Below are 20323 nucleotides of genomic sequence, written 5' to 3' on the forward strand. Positions count from 1 at the left end.
AGGGATTAAAGTTCTCAAGGACTATTAGATTAATGAGATCTCAGAATTCAAATTACCTCCAGACTGCTGATATGGGAAAGAACAGGAAGGGAGGGAGTGACAGAAATCTATCAGCCTGCCTGAGTATGAAAGATCTTCCCTTAACAGGAAAATTCATTTGAATTTAAAGCAGTAAATAGATTTTTATTATACACTGTCAGCACTAAAATGGTACAGTTTGGACCAGACCAAGGCCAGGAACCCTCTCTGGGTGATAAGGACCCAAATATTTGCACCATCCCCGCTACTTCCCAGGGTACACACTAATTGAGAGCAGAGGCAGGACTCGAACCCACGCACTGCAAGATGGGATGCAGGCAGTCCACACAGCCTTCACTGGGCCAGACCTACGAACTTAAACTTTACAATTAGCCCTGCCTCATGCTAGCAAGACACCCCTCTTCGGCAGACTCAAATTCCTCCCCTCTCGTCATCTGCTCGCATCTCTTCCTCTGAAATGAAGACTAAGAAGATGCCACTGGCTTTAATATTGTTCAGTCAATCCGAGGTCATGTAATCACCCCATACACTGATTCTTTCCAGACATTCCACCTCCTCTCCTGCCCTCTCTAAGACCTGAGTCTCACCAAGTGCATAAATATAGGCCCCGAAACAAGGCCAGGCTTTCACCGGGGAAGAAGGCAGTTTGACTTCTCTGCAGAGAACAGGGCAGTCAGGAAAAGGAAGAAGGAGAAAGCCTATAGCAGGAAATCAACCCTCTCCCTAGCATTTTGTCCTGCCATGAACATCTGAGCTGGAACCAGACATAGATGTGAAATTAACATCTACCTGGTGAATTTAGGCAAACTCATTCTCCATGTCACTCTGATGACACATGGAAGTTCATAAATAAAGATGCCTTCTGTCTCCACAAGGGACCCTGGCTGAGAAACTAGTGGTGCTCACAAGTCAGACACCAGACTAAACACCTCCCAACTTGCTGCTGTCTCTCACTCCAGCTCCCTGCCTTCGTGGGGTGATGCGTGCACACCACCAGCCTCTGATGGCTTCGCTGTCCCCAAATACACAGCAAGGGCCCGGGCACCCCCGGGGGGCATTTCTGAGCCTGGGCACCACCTTGCTCTCCTCTCCACGCTTCACCCACAGCTCATTCTCATCTTCCTCCTGCCCCACCCTACCCCCCCACTCGCACAGCCACCCTCGCCTTGCACCACCCCCAGTCACACCCAACAGCCAGAACTATTATAGTTATAACCCTAGGTCGAGCAGGAGCAGCGGCAGCAGCAAGAGCCCAAAGGGCAGCTGAGGACTCCCGGGAAGCGGGCACAGGCGGCCCTGAACAGCCCAGGGCAGCCCAGATTGGAACACGCCTGCCCAGGGGTAGAGCCTCAGCAGGTCCCAATGCAGCCCTGCCCGATGCCCCGGCCGGGCGGTGCAGAGCTGGGGGAAAGCAGTGGGGGTGGGAGGCAACCAAGAGAACCCACGCAAGCGGTCCCAGTGATCCCTGACCCCGGCCCGCGCACCTGGACCAGGCGGCCACCCTGCGTCCTCAGGGCGCTCTCCGGGGACCGAGCTTCGGGCGGGCTCAGCAGGCTGGAACCGCGGCGACGGGAGCCTTCACTCCTCCATCCCGGGACCGGCGCGGCACGTTAAACACAGCCGGGCACTTCCTGTTTGAAAACGGGAGAGAAAGAGCTAGAGCGACCCGAGTGTTGGCGGCGCAGAGGGAGGGACAAGGACGGGCGGGCAGGCGGGCGAGGGGCTCGGCTTGCACAACCACGCGCTCCGGCGGCGGCGACCCCGCCACACCGGCTCCCGGGCGGGCGGCGCGGCCCAGCCGGGCCCGGGGCCTCCCCCTGCTGGCGGCCTCCCTCCCGCCACCCGCCACCCGCTGCCCGCTCGCTCGCAGCCCTTCCGTTTCCAGCAGCTGCCTGGGTTCTCGCTGCCCACATGTACCTAAGTCAGTGGCCTCGGTGGCTACGGGCGAGCGGGCGCGCAGGGAGTCGGCCTCCTGTTCTTCCGTCACCTCCCCACCCGACCCGGGTCCACGAAAAGAAGCACCTCGGGGAAGGTGTACAGGCGCGGGCGAGCCTCTCCAGGGGAGTGGAGGCTGGAGTTATGCAAATTTCCAAAGTTTAAGAGCTACATCCCAGTATAGCCCCTGCAGCCCGGAGCACACAAGGAACGCGCTTCGGGATGGGAAGTGACTTGTCTTGTCCCTGGCTGACTCAAGAGAGCGTGTGCGCAGCTGCCACCAAGTGCAGCACACAAAACCCCCGACCCCTCGGTGCTCTGGGTGCCCCCTGGGTCTCTACTGAGATCAACCTCATGCCCGCGGTCTGCCTGTTTTTACAAATGCATTTCCACGTGGAACAGAACGTCACAGTGAGTCTTTCCCGAAAAACACTCTCCCCGCAAATGAAAAACATTCTCTGTGTCTATGAGTCACTGACAAGTTCCAAAGTCTTGGGCTTACGTGCATTGTGTTGAACTGGGACATTAGTGAACTTCAGGCCAGTGTTAAAAACAACAGCCAACAGACGTTCAAGAATGCGCCACCCGCAGAGCGCTGCTCAGGAGTGTGCAGTTGTAATGCTCCTGCCCTGGCACACAGGCCCGCACAGGACCATCTCTGACAAATGGCTCCTTTATCATCAAACTGTTGGCTTGAATAAAAGTCATTCACGTTTCCAAATCCAAAGTAGAGAACAGAATATAAAGGATGCTTATTCTGCCCAAAAAGTCACATCTCTGCTGAAGTCAAAAGAAACTAATGCATATTAAGCTTCCACCCAGAGCTAAAGAGCTCCCACTTGAATATCTTCTTGGACTCCACATTCCCCAACAGAATTTCAAGTGTTCTAGCCCCATATTCCCAAATGAGCAAATAGACTCAGAGAAGTTAAGGAACTGTCCAGATGTCTGGGTTAGACAATCGTCAAATGTAGGGTTGAACTCAGGTCTTTGCTGAGGGTAAAATCTGGGCCATTTCCTCCAGGCTTTCAATTTATGCATTCTTGAAACAATAATGAAAAGTCACGCCAGGCAACCATCTCCGTACAATCCTGCAATTCGCAGGCCATCGCTGTTGAGCGAGCTGGCTTCTTTGCCCATCTGAATGGTGTGTGTACCTTGCTTACTCGAGCTGAGCATACCGTGCTGTCCATTACCCATTACTGGCTCTGTCAGCCTTTTTACAATTATTTGGTGGCAAAAGTTCAATAGGTTCTAGGATAGCCACTCATATGCCAAGGTACAAAGTCTGCGCAGATCAGAACCTAATCAGCTGACCAATATTTGTTCCCTGAATGCTTTTTTTCTTTAACTGGGGCTTCTGAAGAAGAAAGCAATTACTACTCACAAAACCAAATACATGGCTTCAACTCTGAGTAAAATTGAGTAGACAATTTCTCCTTTTCTCTTTCCATCTGCTTTAGCCCTCAGCTCCCTCACCTATCCGTAGCATGCTATCTGCCTTCTAATGCAGTCCTAGTGGGTGCAGTTCTGGCCACTGCAGCCAACTGGAGAGTGAACCAGCAGATGGAAGATTTCTCTCTCTCTCTCTCTCTCTCTCTTTCAAATAAATATTAAAAAAAAAACTCAGCCTTTCAAAAATAAATAAATCTTTTTTTTTTTCTTAAGAAAACAAAAAGAGGTTAAGAATCTTGGCAACAACGATGCCTGCAGACACTTGCAGAGAGAGTGAGGGAGTGAACTGCAACTCACCCACTCTTCCCTATCATATCCTGGAGTTCTGAGATGAACTGTAGATGCACTGCTAGGGCAACAGCCTTCAGCTATGGCAGGGCTGGGGAGAGGGGTTGCAGACTCAGTGAGATGCCTTCCTATCCTTCAAGCGCTCACAGACTAATGACAGCCTCTTCCTATAAACTCACCAAGAGGCCTTAGTGTCCTTTTAGGGTCCTGCTCTGTCCACTGTCCACCTTGTCCATTCTCCAGTGCCTTGCTCACCTTGGACCTGTCAATTCTTCATCTCTCTTCACAAACTAAATTCTTCTTCCCAAACAGTTGCCATTTCTCTCTAACAAACTACTCAGTGTGGGGACTAGGGGGAAAAATAAAGGTGTGAAAAAGCATATTTCACTCAAAACTTCTCTTATTTTAAAAATGTCACTAAGGCTGGTGCTATGGCATAGAAGGCTAAGCCTTTGCCTGCAGTGCCGGTATCCCACATGGGCGCTGGCTCAAGTCCAGCTGCTCCACTCCGATCCTAATGGGCTGGGAAAGCATTGGAAGATGGCCCAAGTGCTTGGACCCCTGTGCTGACATGGGACATCCAGAAGAAGCTCCTGGCTTCAGATCGGCCAAGGTCTGACTGTCTGGAACCAGTGGATGGAAGACCTCTCTCTGTCTTTCCTTCTCTGTGACTCTGCCTCTCAAATACATAAATAAATCTTTAAAAATAAAAAGTAGATAAACAAGCTGTCAATATTTATCATGTTTTCAAGAACAGAATTCTATTTTAAGATATCTTTTGGTGGGGCCTGCCTTGTGGTGTAGCAGGTAACACCACTGCCTAGGATGCTGGTAACCCATATGGGTGCCAGGGTAAGGCCCAGCTGCTCCACATTCAATCCAGATCACTGCTAATGTGCCTAGGAAAGCAGGATGATGACCCAAATACTTGGGACCCTGTCACCCACATGGGAGACTTGGATGAAGCTCCTGGCTCTGGACTTCTGCCCGGCCAAGCCCTGGCTACTGTAGCCATCTGCAGAGTGAACCAGCAGATGGAAGATCTCCACCCCCCACCCCAAGTCTTTCAAAATAAATAAATCTTAAAAAAAAAAAAAAAAACTTTTGGTATCCCTGTCTTCATTGTATTATCCATATCTGCAAAAGTCCCCCTCTCCCCCCAAAAATGAAAGAAAACAAAACCTCTGAAGAGCACTACAGGTGAGAAAAGACAAGGAAACAGGCTTGAATTAACCTGCAGAGCCTTAGTTTCTGTCCTCAGGAACTCACAGGACTAAACTACCTACCTTTTACAAGTCTGACTTTAGAAAGATTCAATCATTCTTGCAAAAGCGGTCAACAGCAAATTAGGCCTGTGTTGTCTGAGCACCATGTCGACAAATGACACACATTATTAGCGAACAAAATACAGAGGTGCATCTGGGGGGAGTCTTGGAACCACATTTGCTTTTGCTGTGTTCATTCACACTTGCATCTCTAACTCTCCACCTGGGCGGTAACCAGTTATGGGGGACGTGCACTCTGAGATGGACCCCAAAGCTCACAGCGGACAGAACACACCCCAATCCCTGACGTTGTCTCCCAACGCTACGCACAAGGCCTAAGCAGCACATCTGACTCCCCCATGGGACGGCTTTCTCCTCTGTGCTTCATGGAGGAAGGTTTTTTCCTTGCGGCCGCTGAGTAGGGGAAACAAAGTTAAAATCACAGGCTCCATCCAAGAAGAAACAAGTTCCCACATAGGCAGGATGGAGGCCACAAAAGATAGAATTGACTTCACCAGCATCCGGGAGGCTCACTCTGAAAGTCTCCATTCTGTAGGTACCACAGCCCAGGAGTGAAGGCAGTAACGGTGTCAGAAGCTGTAAACTAAGTTACAAGAGCTCACTCTTCTGAGGACTCGTGGGTGTGGAGGAGGAAATGATAAACTCAGCTACAGAAAAAAGAAAAAAGGCTACTTGTCTTTCTCTTACTTTGGTAGTTCAAAATGCTTGCACAGATTTCTCTGTGTGCCGATCAGGATTCTTGGTGTCTAATACAGATGATTTTTGCAAAAAAAGAAAATGAAAAATGACAGTATTTCTGGCTACCCACAGGATGGCCTCTCTGTCTTAGCTGCCTTCACGGTTCAGTGTCCTTGTGTCAATCTTCACCTCCAGCATAGGACAGGTAACAGGATTTCCCTGGGAGGAGGTCTCCGGTACTCAGGCTCCCCCCTGGCCTCTGCAAAATCTGGGCCATGGCTTTCAAGGAAGCCTTTTGCAGAGCCAACTGGCTGGCTTGATTGGCATTACTCACAGAGTGTAATTAGTCATCTTCAAGGAGCCAGAGTAAGTGTCATTTCCCATGGCCAAGTGTAGCAAGCAGCTGTATCATGCCTTTTTTTTTTTTTTTTTTTTTTTTTTTGACAGGCAGAGTGGATAGTGAGAGAGAGAGACAGAGAGAAAGGTCTTCCTTTGCCGTTGGTTCACCCTCCAATGTCCACCACGGCCGGCACACTGCGGCCGGCACACCGCGCTGATCGGATGGCAGGAGCCAGGTACTTATCCTGGTCTCCCATGGGGTGCAGGGCCCAAGTACTTGGGCATCCTCCACTGCCTTCCCTGGCCACAGCAGAGAGCTGGCCTGGAAGAGGGGCAACCGGGACAGAATCCGGCGCCCCGACCAGGACTAGAACCCGGTGTGCCGGCACCACAAGGCGAAGGATTAGCCTAGTGAGCCGCGGCGCCGGCTGTATCATGCTTTAAAAAAAAAAAAAAACAAAAAAAAAAACCTGCGTGCAAGCTGGTGTAGGCTCCCTTTTGGGCACAGTGTTTCCTGTTTTTGAGCAAGCTGAGAAGGAAAGCACTACTTAAAGCACCCCAGAGCATGACTTGGAAGACTCAGCCGCAAGGGCCACAGGACCAGGGTCAGGCAGCCTGAGCAGGTATCTCCCTAGCTCAGTGCCAAGGTCTCCTCAGCTCTCCTCAGCTTCCAAACATACACCCCTTAACCTAATCACGGTGCACAAATCACCAACACTCACACAGGACAAGGCCTCACGTGCTCTGCCTCACTGAATTCTCAGAACTGCCTTTGTCAGGAGAAGTCATTAGCATTGCTTTCCAGAAGAAACGGGGCTCACAGACGCTAAGCGCCACTCTGAAAGCAGCAGGTGATACAGCTGCAACTCACCCTGGTCTGTTCTACCTCTTAATTCATTTATTATTCAGTGCTATGTAACTCTTGCTCAGAAAACTCTCTTTTAAATCATAACTTGAAATGCTTTCTCTCAACCACATCACCTTGCCAAATTTAGGTAAAGTGCAATATAGAAACATGGAGTTTTACAACAGGCCAACCGAGTTTAAGCCATAGCCATGTAAATAGCTATAAATTAGGTTAAATATGCACTTGGGCTGCAGTTATTGTTTTATAAAATAATAAATAAAAATGTGATACACAAAACCTTAATGTATTTTTTTTTACCAAGTTTCCCCTCTCATTCTTTAGTTAGCATGCAAATATCTATGAAACGTGGGCCAGTTTTGTGATGCACTGTGATTTAGTGAATGTGATATGAAGGAAGGGTATGATGTCGCAGAGGTTTGACTAAATGCAAATACAGTGTACAGGTAAAGAGTGTTCTAGATGTTCCTGCACAGATGGCCAGCAATGAGCAACCTTGGGCTACTCACTGTCTGTTGATCATGACATGCATTGTGTAAACACTGTCCTACAAGCCAGCTTTCTTTGCAAGGATTGTTTTGTCTGTTCATTTTCTGTGGTGGGTATCTCCCCTTTCTTATTTTAAAGACTGTTTCAATTTTCTGTGGATACTCTGAAAGGATCGGCCCTAACAAGTTAAATAAATATAATGTTCATGAGTAAGAAAAGGAAAAAAAAAGCTTTCAAAAATATGCCAGCATCTGAAAGAACACGCATCTGGAAGTAGCAACATATAGGAGTTGAGAGGGAATAAGTCACACGTCACTCCCTTGACTCCATCAACTCTCAAGTATCCGTTATGCTGATGTCCAGAAGAAGAGAAACTGTGTGAATAATTCTAGGTTGAAAACTTGAATACTTCAATTTTCATCTTTTTCCCCCGCATGTGGTAAAATGGCCAAGCAAAATAGCATGAAAGAGAAACAAAGTGCATGGAAAATCTAGAAACCTTAAGATGAACTTTTGAAAGTTTAATCATCAATTTTTTAAAAAATTATTGATTTGAAAGGTAGAGTGACAAGAGGAGGGAGGAGTAGAGATCTTCCATCCCTTGGTTCCCTCCCCAAGTAATAGCTGGTTCAGGGATAGGCCAAAGTCAGGGAGCCCAAATCCCATCCAGGTCTCCCACATGGGTGGCAGGAGCCCAAGCACTTGAAACATCGTCTGCTTCCATCCCAGACACATCAGCAGGAAGCCAGATTGGAAATGGAGCAACTGGGACTCGAACCTGCACTCCGATATGGGATGCCAAAGAAACAAGCAGCGTCTTAACTCATTGTGTCAAAACTCCAGCCCGTTATCAATTTCTTAACTACTCCTATATTGATAAATGCTAACTACTTGATATGTATTAATTAGCTCAAAAATTCTGGTGACTAACCCTAAGAGGCAGGAATTATCATTATCTCCATATGTGTCATGAAAGAGACATAGAGATAAGGGACTCACTCAAACTCACACCGCTACACCAGAATTCAGGCAGCCTGGCTGACCATAGAGCTTATTTCAACCAACACATTTTATTACCAACAGGGCACAACTGGATGGGGTTTGCTTTCTCCAGCAGGAAAGCCCATGGGTACAGTATAATGGATATGGAGACAAAAAGGAGTAGGTGAAAGGCTCAGATTTTCTTTCTTACAGCAAGAACATAAGCAGTGGTTGTAGGGGCACCAGGCTGAAAGCTGCTGGCGGGTAGGACAGCCTGGTTGGCATTGCGGAATAAATGAATATTAAAAGGGGGACTGTATTTGTAGCGTGGAACAGTCAGAAAGCAGGGCTGTTTCCTCACCTTCACCAGAATCCTTGAGTTTGAAGGTTCCAGGTTTGCTTGGCCACAGTGCAGTTAGTTGAATTAGCAACAGATGCAAAGGCATTGAACCCAGAACACTTTGATCCTGGTAAAGCAGTTGATACAGTGTCCTGCGAAGTCAGGATCGCTAAATCAACTGAAACTCAGGTGGCTACAAGAACCACACTGGAGTCAAGCAGGCTACAAAGAGAAACACAGGATACATGATGAAGCAAATGCCGCAAGAAATGGTAGTCAATCTGCATTCAAATTATTCACACTGTTATAATCATTCAGTCTGTTATAATCAAATTTGCACATAACATTAATTTTGGAGGCATCAAGAGGGCAAATGAGGGTGAGCCAACGGATTTGGTTAAATTAACAGAGAAGTGAGGAAAAACAAGAAGTTCTGTTTCCATTTTGTGCTCCTTTTAATTTGCAGGGAGGGACTGAGGATGTGGAATGAACAGTAACAGCCTCTGAACCCAAAAGGCCAAGGCCGAACCAAGTGAGCAAGAGCAAGCCGGGTGTGTTTAAAGCTGTAGGGCCTCAGGTCTAAACTCACAAAGTCCGATCCTATTATTTCACATGCCATCAAAATTCCCTGGGAAATAGTATTCCTTGCGAGAAGACAACTTAATTAGCAAAACCCAAAGAAAAGGAGTTCAGAAGTTGAATTTAGAGGTCAGATGAGAAAGTCGGTGGTGAATGTGTAATCTGGCCCCACTACAAACATGCCGCACAGGCAGAAGGTCATGAGAAGGGTGTGCGAGCCCACGGCAGCAGAGAACAGTGGAGAAGGGGGAGAGGCTAAAGCTACAACATGGACTAACATTGTTTTAAGCATAAATTATCATTTCTAATTTCTCTAATGTTGAGAAACGGCTTTTCCCTTGATATTACTGTTTGTCTTCCCAGTAAAAATTTCACTTTAAAAATCTGCAGTTGGGGGCTGGCATTGTAGCATACTGGATAAAGCCGCTGCCTGCGATACCAGCATCCCACACAGGTGCCAGTTCGAGTCCCAGCTGCTCCACTTCCGATCCAGCTCCCTGCTAATGTGCCTGGGAAAGCAGCGGAGGATGGCCCAAGTGCTTAGGTCCTTGCACCCATGTGAAAAACACCAAAAAAGCTCCTGACTCCTGGCTTCAGGCTGGCCCAGCCCTGGGCGTTGTGGCCATCTGGAGAATGAACCAGCGGATGGATGGAAGATCTGTCTTTCTCTAACTCTCACTTTCAAATAAATAAATAAATCTTCCAAAAGAATTTTAAAAGAGAAAAAAAATTGCAGTTACCTCACAACTCAAGAACTAGGAGGCAAAGAGCTGTGCAATGTTTGAAAACCTGTATTCAGGCTGGGTTCCAGGAAATGTGCAAATGGGCATCATTTCCTGCGACTCCTAAAAGACTGAAGAAAAAGCCGTTAGCTCTGTGGACAATCCGCAAGGAAAGGTTCCTTCCCAGATGTGAGCTCTAGGTTTAGCCTTGCAGGATGGTTTGTGGGAGGAAAGCATTTTTCTGGGGGTAGGAGGACCCTGAAAGGAAAGGGGACACTGCATACTTAAAGCTTCCTAATAATCTTTCTTACCACTCCCAACTGCAATATGTACACTCATTTTCAAAAGTAAAGTTCTCTGGGCTGGCATTGTGGTGGAGAGGGTAAAACCGCCACCTTCAATGCCAGCATCCCATGTGAGCACCGATTCAAGTCCTGGCTGCTCCACTTCTGATCCAGCTTCCGACTAAAGTGCCTAGGAAGGCAGTGGAAGATGGCCCAAGTGCTTGGGCCCCTGCACCTTCATGGGAGACCCAGAAGCTCCTGGCTCCTGGTTTCAGTGTGGCTTAGCCCCAGCTGTTGCGGCCATTTGGAGAGTGAACCAGCGGATACAAGATCTCTCTGTCTCTTCCCCTCTCTCTGTAACTCTGCCTTTCAAATAAATAAAATAAATCTTAAAAAAAAAAAAAAAAAAAAAAAAAAAAAGCAAAGATCCCAGTAAATGGGAAAGAAAATCTTTGAGTATCTGCAGAAGCAATGACAGTAACAACAGCGATGGCAGCAGCCGACACTTGAGGCTTAACTGTGTGCCAGGAACTGTTCTAAGCATTTCACATAAACTGTCCTCACAACTAACCCTGGCAGTAGTCTAGGAACAGAGTACACAGGGCCTGAAATGTCCTGCTAAGGAATTCATTCTTTTGCCGTTGAACAAAGGCTGGTCCACTGAAGGGAGATACTAATGTATCTTCGTAGAAATGTAAGTGACTTTCCCAAGGTCCCATGGCCAGTAAGAGACAGAACAGGATCAAGGCTGAAACAGACTCCAGAGCTCACGCTCTGAGACACTGTCAGTGAAGGTGGTTGACAGGGAAACCCTATGCATTCCATTTCCTTCTAAACAAAAGGAAGAAGTTTAGCACAGTGCCATAAAGATCAGAGACACATCACATTCTCACTATGAGCAGGAAAAGGTATGTGAAAAATGTCAGACAAAGTTCTGAAATTACTGTTTAACATTTATAGAAAATTTGAGGGGCACTGGCATAGCAGTTAGCCGCCAATCGGGATGCCAGTATCCCACATCAGAATGCCTGGTTCAAATTCTGGCTGTTCCATTTCCAATCCAGCTTCCTGCTTATGCACCCAGCGGGGAACAGGTTATGGCTCAAGTACTTTGTTGGGCTCTGCCATCCATAAGAGAGACCTGGGTGAAGATCCTGGCTTCAGCCTAGCCCAGCTTTAGTTGTTGTGGGAGTGAATCAGCAGATGGAAGATGTGTCACTCTGTCTTTCAAATAAATACAAATAAATAAATTTGGGGGGAAAAATGCAAACTATAGGCTCCAAGACAGATTGGATCATCCTTAAGGTTAGAATATTAGCCCTGGCTGCTCTGCTTCTGATCTAGCCTCTTGCTGAGGCACTGAAAAAAAGCAGTGGATAATGTCCCAAGTACTTGGGCCCCTGACACCTACATGGGAGAGCCAGATGGAGTTCCTGGCTCATGGCTTCAGCCTGGCTTTACCTTGGCTGTCGTGTGCAATTTGAGGAATAAACCAGTGGATAGAAGATCATTTTCTCTCGCCCTCTCTCTTTCTGTGTGTGTGGCTCTGCCTTTCAAATAAATATTTTTTTCCCTAAAGATTTATTTATTTATTTGAATTGTAGAGAGAGAGAGAAAGAAGGAGAGAGAGAAAGAGAGAGAGATCATCCACCTGCTGGTTCACTCCCCAAATGGCAGCAATGGCCAGGGTTGGGCCAGGACAAAGCCAATAGCCAGGAGCTCCTCCCTGGTCTCCCACAAGGATTCAGGGGTCCAAGGACTTGGGCCATCTTCCACTGCTTTCAGAGCACATTAGCAAGGAGCTGTATCAAAATTGGAGAAGGGGCTGGCACTGTGGCGCAGTAGGTTAATCCTCCACCTGGGGCGCCAGCATCCCTTATGAGCGCCAGTTCTAGTCTGGCTGCTCCTCTTCTGATCCAGCTCTCTGCTGTGGCCTGGGAAAGCAGTAGAACATGGCCCAAATCCTTGGGCCCCTGAACCTGCGTGGGAGACCTGAAAGAAGCCCCTGGCTCCTGGCTTCAGATAGGCACAGCTCTAACCATTGTGGCCATTTGAGGAGTGAACCAGCAGATGGAAGACCTTTCTCTCTGTCTCTCCTTCTCACTGTCTATAACTCTCTCAAATAAATAAAATCTTAAAAAAAAAAAAAAAAAAAAAAGGAAGAAGAAGAAAAAATGGAGCATCCAGGACTTGAGCCAGCACCCATATGGGATGCCAGCACTTCAGCAAGAAGCTTAACCTTCTGTACCACAGTGCTGGGCCTTCAAATAAATAAATTTTCAAAAAAGTGTTTGTGGAGCTAGTGTTATGGCACAGCAGGTTAAGGCACCATCTGCATCCCACATGGGCCTGTGGTTCACGTTCCAGCTCCTCCACTTCCAATCCAGCTCCCTATTAACGTGCCTGGGAAAGCAGTGGAAGATGACCCAAGTCATTGGGCTCCTGCTCCCACATGGGAGTGCTGCATGGAGCGCCACATTCCTGGCTTCCGTCTGGCATAGCCTTGGCTGTTGAAGCCATTTGGGGAGTGAGTGAACCAGCAATGGAAGATCTCTCTCCCCCTCCCTCCCTCCCTCTCTGTAACTCTGCCTTTCAAATAAACAAATATTTTTAAAAATTGTTTTCATCTACTTGAATGGCAGAACAATCGAGAGACAGAGTTAAAGATTGAGATAGGTAGATCAATCTTTAATCTGCTCATTTGCTCCCCAAATGCCCACAACATCCATGGATGGATTGGTCCAAAGCTGGGAGCCTGGAACTCAGTCCAGGTCTCCCCGTGGGTGGTAGGGACCCAGGTACTTGAGCCATCACCTTGTGCCTCCTGGGGCACACATTCCTCCTAGGAAGCTGGATCAGAAGAGGAGTAGCCCAGATGCAAAATGGCACTCCAGTGTAGGATGTGGGCATGCCAAGCAGCAACTCACTCCTCTGCACAATGGTTGACCTTGGCCTGCACCATTTCCTAGGCCTCGCCTCTACTCTGCAGCACAAGAACGACTGGAGTGTGCTCTTGAAACCCACGGGTAAGAATTCTCCAGGTGACCACAAGGTGCAGGTCACCAGGGCCACTGGAGTCAGAGATGAAAGCAAATTATTTCCTCTCTCAAGAATCTTCAGGGGAACAGTCTTTGTCAAAGTCCAAACTCCTCAGCAAGTCACTCCAGGCCCTCCGGAAGCTGTCCCCAAACGACTCCTCTGGCCTCCATTCCTGTGCCCCTTGCTGTGTCCCCAACACCTGACATCCGTGTGCACCTCCACACCAGCGTTCCCTCAGCTCTCCCTCCAATTCTCTGTACCGTCTTCCCCATCCTTCAAGGCCCTGTTCAAGCTATTTCCTTGTGAAAACTTGCCTGATCTTTCCTCTGAAAAGCAGACTCTCCTTCCTCTGAGCAAATGTCGAAAGACTTGAGCTCACCCACAAATTTTAGCATATATTGCACATCATGCTGAATTACACTCAGCTGTTTACACATCACTCTCCTCTCGAATGCAAGGACATATCTTACACATTTTTCATTTTGTGGATGAGAGAAAGCCCTAGGTTCAAAGCCTAGTTCTTCCAGTTAATTACTAGGCTACCACTCCAGACAGGTTATAAAAACACACAGAGTTTCAATTTTGTAGTCATTGAAGTGGATCACCAATGACATCGACCTTCATGACTGATTAAGGATAAAACCTCGGGGCTGGCACTGTGGTACAGCTGGTTAAAGCCCTGGCCCACAGTGCCGTCATCCCATATGGGCACCAGCTGGAGTCCCGGCTGCTCCACTTCTGATCCACCTCCCTGCTGATGCACATGGGAAAGCAGCAGAGGATGACTCAAGTGCTTGGGTCCCTGCACCCACGTGGGAGACCTGGAAGAAACTCCTGGCTACTGATCGATTCAGCTCAGCTCCAGCTGTTGCGGCCACTTGGGGAGTGAACCAGCGGATGGAAGACCTCTCTCTCTGCCTCTACCTCTCTCTATAACTCTGTCTTTGAAACAAATAAAAATAAATCTATAAAAAAAAGATAAAACCCGAAAAGTGGCCCATCGTGGGTCACCTAAAACACACTAACTAATGAGAGCTGCTGCTATTGCTACTATTCATTTTTGCTTCCCATCCTACAAAAGTGCATTGAAGACTGAAAAAATGCTCCAAAGACACTTGTCTATCCTCCAAAAAGAGAAGCATTTGCTCTGAAAAGTTAGCAGCAGTGACTTCTGAAAGCCCTTTCTCTTTACCCACTCTGGTTCTGTTTTGAGGGGCATTTCATAATATTTCTATTGAGGAGTCATCTCTCCCTTTCCTTTCTTCCCTTCAAAACTCTTTGTGAGCAAAATCCTAAGGAACAAGCCCTGTGCGTGTCCCTCCTACTCCGGCCTGGCTTCTCGCTTGCTTTGAACTACAGTAACTGCCTGCAGCCACAGAGGCTCTGCCCGGAGACTGGCAGAATCGCCTGCTTCACCCTCACAACAAACAGCACTTTGTAGGCAAATTGGAAGCGAGCCCAAAGTAGGAGGGGGAAAAGCCAAGGGAAAGGAATTTGGGCCAGCAACTGAGCCCACACCCACACGACCGCCCACACACTACTACAGGTAAGCAGAGTGCAGGAAAGGAAAGCAGTTCAGATCAACACAAGTCTTCCCCAGCCGCCTACCTCACCACCCACCCTTAAAAAACACCTTCCAAGACTCACAAAGGAAAGCACTCTGCTCACTGCTAAACACATGTGGCTATTGTTCTTAATAAAATACCCTCATAATATAATAGCTGCTTCTTTGTAAATGCATTGTTTGTCTTCAGAGCTCATCAAGTAAATTTATTCAAGTCTTCTGTATATGTTTCTTTAAAATTGTTTTTTAAGATTCATTTATTTTAAAGGCACAGTGACAAAGAAAGAGGAAGAGAGAGACAGATCTTTCATAGTCTGGTTCACTCCCCTCAAATGACTCCAACAGCCAGGACCAGGCCAGGCTAAAGCCAGGAGCCATGAGCTCCATCTGGGTCTACCACAGGTGTAGCAGGGGCCCAAGGACTTGGGCCATCATCTGCTGCTTTTCCAGAAACATTAGCAGGGAGCTCAATCAGAAGTGGAGCAGCTGGGACACAAATAGGCACTCCAGTATGCAATGCCAGTATTACAAGCAGTTAAAAAAAATTTTAGACATTTATTTTCGTTCACTTGAAAGGCAGAGAGACGGGGGTGGAGGAGGTGGGGGATTTCCCATCTGCCTGTTGGCTCCCCTAAATGCCAGAAAAAGTCAGAGCTGGGCCAGGCAGAAGTCAGGAGCCTGGAGCAGTCAATTAAAGTCTTCCATATGAGTTCAACTACTTGAACCATATACCAGAGTGTGAATTAGTAGTGAGCTAGAACTAGAAGCAAAGCGTGAGATGAACCCAAGCACTCTAATCTAGAATGTGCGAATCCCAAGCAGTGAGTTAACTGCTATGCTAAAGACCCCCAGCCCTGCAATGGCTTCTTATCCTCATCAAGCCAATTGCATTGCCATATTACCTCCTCCTCCATTTGCAGGATATGGAACCCAAGTCTTGAGAAATGCAAGCTCCCACAGGTGTGCAGAAGGTGTCAGGACCAGAATTCAAGTCCTCTAAGCTCCTCAAATTTAAGAAACGCTGTTGGAGTCTCACCAGATCCAACTAGTAAAACAAGACCAGTTTTGTGCTCTTGAAAACAACTCTGGTGCCAAGGATGAGGCTTGTCACAGCAACAAGGCTCCCACGACAGCCCTTAGAATGAATGGTCCAACATTTGATCACGGTCTCCCCGGAAGATCCTTCACTCAGTGTTCCATTCCTGGAGGAAACTATCTCAAGTTCATCTGTTGATTTGGTTTGAGAAAGAAGTATAATTGTCTTTTGTTTTTCTTTTATTTTTTTGACAGGCAGAGTGGACAGTGAGAGAGAGAGACAGAGAGAAAGGTCTTCCTTTTCCGTTGGTTCACCCTCCAATGGCCGCCGCGGCCGGCACACTGTGCTGATCCGAAGGCAGGAGCCAGGTGCTTCTCCTGGTCTCCCATGGGGTGCAGGGCCCAAGTACTTGGGCCATCCTCCACTGCCCTCCTGGGCCACAGCAGAGAGCTGGACTGGAAGAGGAGCGACCAGGACAGAATCCACACCCCGACCGGGACTAGAACCCGGGGTGCCAGCGCCACGCGTACCAGCCTTGTCTTTCGTTTTTCAATCAAACCCTAATATGGACTTTAGGATTCAAGTGATATGTAAAGCAGAAGAAATTTCCGAGGCAAAACGGTTATCATTGTCATCGTGAGCCAGTCCAAGGGGCAAGAATGCAGGGCTTAAAAGCACGGCTGCTGAAGCCATGGCTGCTTGGGTTCAAATCACAGCCCTGCCATGCAATAGCTATCTGACCTTGAACAGTGGTTCAAGGTCATGGTGAAGGCGGGGCAGCCAGACTGGAGAGCCTGTCCTTGGCTTCCTTTGCTACAAAGTGGGGCTGTTGTAGTATATGAGCTAATCTATGCAAACTACTCCAAACAGTGCTTGGCACACAGAATTTCCTATTATTATTATTTCCAGCTCAGTCACCAGGACTGGGCTTTTGAGAAAGCATACTTTATAAGAGGGCTAAAGAAGACTTCCTGTACAACATGCTCATCCACACTGCTCAAAACCAGCAGAAAGACTTGCAAGTTCCACTTCCTGATAGGATCTTCCAGGATCTCCATTTGTGGACTGCAGTCCCTCGAAGGCCAAGCAGTGGAATCCGAGGAATTTTTCTTCTTCCCCGTAACAGTGCAAGGAAATCTGCACCCGTTCTTTCAATACTGCAAATGGATTTCCACACTAGGGGGTGGGAGGGAGCTACTTATTGCATTAAATCAGCTAATGCAGAGGGCATGTTTTAAAGCATTTATTCTAAAAGCAGTCTAAGTGTTAAAAATGCGAAGTTATGCCAGTAGAGAAAGACTTGGATCACATCACCCAGAGATGACAGTGCAGAGGACTGGAATGAAACCTGCTGAGGTACCCAAAGGTTGCCCCCACCAAAAAAATGCTGAAATTCCAGGAACAATGCACTGGAAATGAGTAACAGAAAAATGTTTTTAAAAAATCCCCTCTCGGGCTAGGATTCTAGACTCGGCTAGTACCAGATCTGCTAAAAATATTACCACTGTATTCTCTTTCAAAGAGGCATGTGTACAACAGATTATACTTTAGTGACACTAGGATTTCCCCCTAGAAGAGCTGATAAAACTAAAGAGCTCCAGGAGAGTCACAAGACAGGTCTGCACAGGGACACCCAGTGGGGGACAGGGGATGAAACCCAGCAGACACTGGTCATCAAGCAGTGTGCCCAACAGGGCGGATGCAGCCCTGCCAGCCTTGTCCACACAAAGGGCCTGGGGGCCGGCCCAAGTGCATCCTTGCAGGAGCAAGACAAGCTGGTGCCCCTGACCATCACTTCCTCAGATGGCCGTGCACAGCCCTCAGACCATGTGGTGGTTCACTGGCCAGGGGGATGTGGGTTTTCTCTCTAGCACCGGGAACTATGCATTTCAACATTTTCTAGCATTCCAGGTCTACTCGTTGCTCTCAGCTGTTCCATGGGCACCTCCTCTTTTCCTCACTCCATGTCCTTCCCAACAGGACCCCTTTTCTTCCGTCTCATAACCACTCCCACTTTGCAGAAGCCACAACATAAGCTAATGTGAAGACATTCAGCAACATACTGGCCCTCTGCCCCTCCTTCTTGGTCTCCGATGTCTCAATACTCCTGGGGACACAACCGTCCCTTTCCTACGTGAAAGGACCCCCTCACATCTACCCTCAAACACTGTTATCACGAGCCAGTCTCCCTTCCTTTCTGGGGTAGCTGGGCTCTTCACTCAACCCTAGGTGCTTTATGCCTCACTCTCTACCACTGGCCCTTCATGCCCGTTTCTCTGAACCTGTGACTCCTGGGGCAGGACAACCCTTTCAAATGACTCCACTCCAGATGTAACAGCCCAAGCAGAAAGGTCAGAAATTGTTAACCATACAAGGACGGGGCTCAGGGGTTGTTTTGTCCTTCTCTGCACATGTGCTGAGAGGAGGCACAACAGGATACATTTTGACTTGTCATGTAAGTTGATTTTTACGGTGTATTTTGCTTTGATTCCAATCCTATGCTCCCATTTATCTGCCCACCAAAGGACCTGTCATCTCTGAGGGCCTAAGTCACAGGCTGTTTGTTTTCCAGCCCACAAAGCTATTTTGTTTGCTCTACAGGAAGTTCTTATTTAAAATGTTGAGTTAGCTAACCTTTTAAAATCAGATTTTACATCATAATCCAGATTCCTGGCTTACAGGGACAAATCAGAAGATCTGGCAACAGCGGCCCACATTCCCACGTGGCGGCAATCGGGACGGACCGGACCTCTCCGGAAGACAGGACCTGCGCTTTCTATTTCGGCTCAGGCCCACCCGACTCCCTCCTGATTGCCCTGCCTTGAGGATGCTCACCAGCTGCCAGAAATCATCCCGGGGTGGCAGTGGGGGTGGAGGGCAGGGCAGGGCAGGGCAGGGCAGGCAGCCCGGTACTCAGCAGAGGCCCCAGGCCACAGCTTGTATCCAATTCTTTCTTTCTCTCTGATGAGTACAGAAATTACAGTTGCTGTTCAGTATAGAATTTTCCAGGTAAAAATAATTTTTTAAAAGGAAGAGAATTTAGGATTAACTAAAAGAGAAAAATGTTTTATAATAGATACTATTTTAAAAGAACTATGTTAAAGATGAGGTGCATCTCTCTCTCTCTCTCTCTCTCTGGTGTGTAGGAAGGGGGTGTATCTGTGCAATATGTGTAACACTGTAGCCCACTTTCCAGTTTGACTTTATGACCCTATTGGCTAAACATCAACATGAAAAATAAAACCGTTAAAGTAGAAACATGAACAGAATGAATTCACTCACTCCACTGGAATGATTACGCTAGAGTATAGTAAATGAATAAAACAGACTCTTGAGTATGATACAGATATATGGATATTTCTTTTTTTATTTTGAATATATGGATGACTAATTGTTCTTCATGTATGTGTTACAGCACTTTTTCAGCTGAGACATAACACCTTAGCAAACAACAGCCATATCTGTACATACTGTATTTATGGGCAGTAACTATTATAGGGTCAGATCTAATTAGGAAGAGGGTGTTGAATGCATACTCCTGCAAGTGGCTAGCTACCATCAATATTGCTGATGAAAGAGAATAGGGATCAAGCAAAACACCAAAGCAATTAAGTGACTTAAAATTACCCCTTGAATTCTGGGATAAATGTTCACCCAAATGGTTTTACCAACAGGTTAATATTTTCCAAAATCACCATGAATGCCAAGAACACTGGCCTGGAAACCTGAAGTGTTGGGTTCTACCCTGCAAATGAGAAGCACAAACCAGATGAGTTCTGAGGTCCCTTTATGCCTCAAAATCTCATTCTCCTTTCCACTTAAAGAACTAATTAATAGGCATTATAAAATGAATACAGGGAAATCTAAGTTGAAAAATAAGAAACAAGACCAAGGTAAGTGAGAGAATGGGCTTTAAAACAACCTGGTTTGAAATTCCACCTCCACCACTTCTGTACAATGTTTTTGCAAGTTACACAATCTCTCCAGCCTCATTACCTCATCTATAAGGCCACTAAGTCTGTCTTTCTTCACAGAGGACTGTTTTGAGCTTAACTGAGAACATACGTAAATGCCAGAGCATAGCTTCAGATAATCAGTAAATGCCTAATAAATACTATTAAGAACTTTAGTTAGTCTATTAATTATGCAACAACTCCTTGATAGCTGAATTTTTAAAAAATAGCTATTATCTGGGAATAAGCTGGATTTAAAAGCAAATTCAAGGAGGTGCATTTGGAAGCAGCATGGGAGCCGTCTTCCCAAGAATTTTAATTTCGCAGCATTTGTTAGGATTGGGCTGGCGCAATCAGTGACGGGAACTCTGACTGACAGCACGTCCCACCCGTCAGATGGGTTCTGTCCCGTCTCCATAGTGAGAGGTGGAAAGGCGGCCTCCTGGCAGCC

At 47.2% G+C, this 20323-nt stretch overlaps 1 protein-coding gene across 9 annotated transcripts in view; it reads right to left on the minus strand.

Moving 5' to 3' along the window:
- LRRC8D (leucine rich repeat containing 8 VRAC subunit D) overlaps positions 1–20323 on the minus strand; it is a 135051-nt gene that overhangs the window by 105237 nt on the left and 9491 nt on the right. For 5 of the 9 annotated variants that reach the window (XM_051856259.2, XM_051856258.2, XM_051856257.2 and 2 more), the window contains exon 2: positions 1524–1670. The exons of 1 other annotated variant lie outside the window; for it this stretch is intronic. The gene's annotated coding sequence lies outside the window, so the exon portion shown is untranslated. Of the gene's footprint in view, positions 1–1523; positions 1671–1956; positions 2341–8716; positions 8863–20323 lie in introns of those variants that run through there. 3 more of the 9 variants (XM_017346103.3, XM_017346104.3, XM_017346101.3) reach the window with 3 other exon arrangements.

The sequence above is a fragment of the Oryctolagus cuniculus genome, chromosome 7, assembly GCF_964237555.1.
Source record: "Oryctolagus cuniculus chromosome 7, mOryCun1.1, whole genome shotgun sequence".
Lineage (NCBI taxonomy): Eukaryota > Metazoa > Chordata > Mammalia > Lagomorpha > Leporidae > Oryctolagus > Oryctolagus cuniculus.